Raw genomic sequence first — 4,561 nt, forward strand, 5'->3', positions numbered from 1 at the left:
CAAAAGGCAGGGACTCCTGCTCGCAAAGAGCTCCTGTTCTTTAAGGAACCATCAGAAGCCCAGCATGACATTTAGCCCGTCGTTACAAATGCACGCTAGCTATCTATTAACTGGGCAACCTATTTATAAGCGGAACTATATATATATATTAAAAATATATAATTATAAGTATAAAATAAAAATTACTTTGACTTAGAGATTAAAAAAATAAAATTATAAGTATAAATCTAATATTTTTTTAAATAAATATATTTTAAAATTATACTAATATAAAATATATATATTTTCAAATAATGTATATAATATATATATATATATATATATATATATATATATATATATATATATATATATATATATATATATATATATATATATATTACATTAGATTAACATTTACTAAATTAATTGCTATAATTTTTTTAATTTTTTCTAATATAATTTTAAATTAAATGGTAGAATACTATAATATAGTAAAATCTTAAATGAAAATTACCAATAAAAAAACATAAACGAAAATTTATTAGAATGTAAAAATACATTTTGAATGTTTAGTTTAAAAACAATTTGTATCTACGTTAGATGTGGATGTTACCGAGTATTAGATGAGAATATAAGTTCGTTTTTGTATATATTGATCAAACAATAAGATAAAGAAAATTATAAATAAAATATATCATTTTCAATATATTTAAATTTTTTAAATCATTTTATATCTAACTCAGTCTATTTGTTGATATAATCCTTATTATTTCTTAAGGATTGTGGGTTTAAGACATTACTTATATAATAATAACTAGAAGTAAAATTCTTACAAAGATTGTAGGTAAATATTTTATGATCTATCCATTTCTAATTGCAATGTAATATTTTAATTAATTATTAGTAACTTACAAATATTTAAAATAGGATAAATATTTAAAAAGATTAACATTTTAAATAAAATTTATATTGACAAAGTAATTTATGTTAAAAAAACATTTATAATGAAATACAATTACTTTAATGTTACAATTACATTGATGTTAATGTTATAATGAGATACAATTACTTTGTCAATATAAATTTTATTTAAAATGTTAATCGTTTTAAATATTTATCATGCCTGCACATTTCTGTCAAAGCGGGCTAGAACTCATCCGTCAGAGTACGGTTTCTGAACGGACGTAGGATGGTCATGTTAGAGGAAGCAAGAATGTAGACGGACGGAGATGGCGACAGAGGTAAACAACAGGGCATACCCAGCCAGTCGAAATAACTGGCTGGGTAGCTGTTGCCGCGGAATACTGCTGGTTCTCAAATTTTGTTTTATTGTTGATCGACTTCTAGAAGATTTATCCGATCTTATCATCTGAAATACATTTGTTGGTTTAGTTATTCTTGTTTTGTGCTAATAAATTTGTTGGTTTAGTTATTCTTGTTTAGATAAGTTTGAGGAACAAACAACACATTTATTAGCACATTTTATATTTGATTTTATAATATTTTTTCATTTGATTTTATAATTCTTTTATCAAAATTAATTTGTAGACTAATATATATCAAGAGAAATACATAAGTTGTTTTATTTATTCTAAAACATTTTCTTTCTTAGTTGAATACATTTTAATATTTAATAGATAAGGAAAAATATTCACTTTATAAAATAATATAATATAAAATAAATGATAAAATGCTACATGTTGCATTCCTTTGCCATTTAATTAAAAGCTCCACTGATGCATCCGTATACGAATCAAATCTGACAAGTATTTTGCACCAAAAAATGTATAACAGTTTCTCCCAGACGGGTATGGGGGCATGGGTGGCATGGGGATAGTTTAGGCGAGTTTGAGGAACAACCAACACATTTATTATGACAAGATTGTATACAAATATTAAACAAGATTTTATAAAAAAATATTAAACAAGATAAATACAATATTATGTTTAATTATTTTTTAAATAATTTTTTGTTATCTAAATTTTATGTAATTTTAAATTATTATTTATATAAAAATAAATTATAATCAAATTATATTTTTAACCAAAAAAAATACAAAACAAAAAACATAATACAATATCAAAAAGTAATGATTAAAAAAAAATACATTTTAAAATCTTTTACTAACATGGCAATTTCAATTGTTATGAAATTTTAGAATATTTAAATTAATATGATAAGATAAAAGATAAGATAAATTAATAACAAAATTAATAATATTATTATAATATAGATGTACATTAAATTTTAACTATATACATTAAATAAATTATTTATATAGTTTATTTATATATTTCTTATTTATATTTAACTTTAATTTTTTATATGAACTAATTTCTCTACCAAAATTTAAATGTATTTTTTTTTAAATGACAATTACAAAGTTAAGTACAAGAAATTCTTATGTTACTATTCCTTTATATAACATCATAATAATAATAAAGCTTTATAACATAATAATAAAGGGTAGTTAAATGCAAAACGAAATCTGACATCCTCGAACGCAGCATGAACGTGGCTGACATGCAGGCATGGTATTCCACAGTTGGATGGCATAGCATAGTACAAGGCAGGGGCATAGCCATGGGCATACATGACATACCCAGGCATGTTGATCCTCCAGCCTGGGTAGCTGTTGCTATCAATATCGACCTTATAGCAAATTGCACTACACGACGTAAATCATCATCCTTACAGTAGCTTACGATGTCGTAGACCAAAATGGGACAACTTATGCCAAAGGGGAAAAAAAATTGATTATAAAGGAGGTTTTTCAATACTGAATACTTTTTTCTATTTTTACGATCACCCGCACTTTTTATTTTAAAAAATCTAGATTAATATAAATGTATAACAAACAAACAATATAGAAACATTACATTGGATTAGTAATATATGAAAAAATAGAAACATATACATTAATACTTAGATTAAATGAGGATCACTAATAATAATAAATTATATTAAATTTCTAATTCATTGTAAACTATTTTAAAATTTAAAATTTAGAAATATTGATATATATCATTTTAAACATTTAAAGCGAAGCTTAACTTATTTATTATCATTCATCAAATTCCAAGCCTTCATTCTATCATTGCCATGTGTACAACTCTATTTCATTGTAGTTTCACGTGAGACTTAGTTGGGTTTTTATGTGAAAAAATGTTTCTTAAGTATTATGAGCTGTTAATTTTAGTTTATTTATTTAATTTATTTTTGATTTAATTGATAGTTTTAGATGGTTGAGGGCTTGTTTTAGTTTTTTTTCTTTGGTTGCTCACTTAATATAATAATATTTTTTCTATTTTAGTATTTTATTTCAAGAAGTTTGCATTTTTCAATAAAATTCTTAGATTTATTTAAAGGCTATTCTAAAAGATTCGTTTAAAATAAACTCATTTAAGTCAAGGACAAAGTCTTAAAAAAATGATTAAAAAATCCATACTCAAGATAATATATCTAATTACATAAAATTATGTTGAAGACAATGAAAATTGAAAATAAAAATTCATACTCAAGATAATATATCTAATTACAGGAAAATTGCATTGAAGACAATGAAAATGAGTAAGGGTAAGGAGAAGGAAACACAAACACGTAAATCCAATATTTTTACATGGAAATATAATATCAATAAAAAGAAAGGTGAGAACCACACTCAAAATATAAATAACTAATTTTATATATTTTATACCAAACCAAGGAATGCACTACACTTGAAAGAACTTGTCCATTGAGACACCAATGTTAGGATTCTTGAAGCCCAAATGCAAGTTTGCACAAGTTCGCAAAAGAGATATTGTCTTCATGCTAACTCACTAATAAGATGACATAAAAAGATATGATATCTTCTTGTAAACAATTGTAACAACTTTTTCAAACACACGCACTCGCACCTTTGCACTTTCTCATTTACATCACATTGCCTTAACATTTGATTCAAAAATCTAAGTCAACTCATATCTCAACTCAACCATCTACACAATAATATATATCACCTAGCCATTTAAATTATCACCAGGCATACCATGGTAGTTATAACTGTATCTACACAACAAGTTAGACACCACAGATACTTACACTTCTTCTTCTTACATTCGCATAGACTCTAAAATTTAGTTTTTTAAATTATTTTTTAATGAGATTCTTATATTGAGAAGCATTCATTTCTCATATTCAAACAATATCTTTAGTTATTTTTTTGTTATTTAAAATGATACATGTTATACTTGTGTTTTGTTTGATCATTATGCATATTGTGAATGGATGTTTTATATTATGTTGCTAATTCAATTTTCAGTTTTATTGGAAAAGTTCATAATATTTCATTGAATGCTTTTGAAAGTAAACCAACTTTTCCTCCTATCTATATTTCTATTTAAGATAAAACATTATGACTCATGCCTATACATTTCCTATATTTTGACCTAATCATGAATCTATTTTGATAGAAGAATAGATCATTAATACTTCAATTAATAATATCTCTTTTAGGTACAAAACATTGACTAATGACATTCACCCTTCTTCTAAAATGTACGTTGCCCTGTGAGGATAATTACCATTACAGAACCC

Source organism: Cupressus sempervirens, chromosome 7 (assembly GCF_028749045.1).
Source record: "Cupressus sempervirens isolate cs-2001-9-10 chromosome 7, ASM2874904v1, whole genome shotgun sequence".
In the NCBI taxonomy this organism is placed as follows: domain Eukaryota; kingdom Viridiplantae; phylum Streptophyta; class Pinopsida; order Cupressales; family Cupressaceae; genus Cupressus; species Cupressus sempervirens.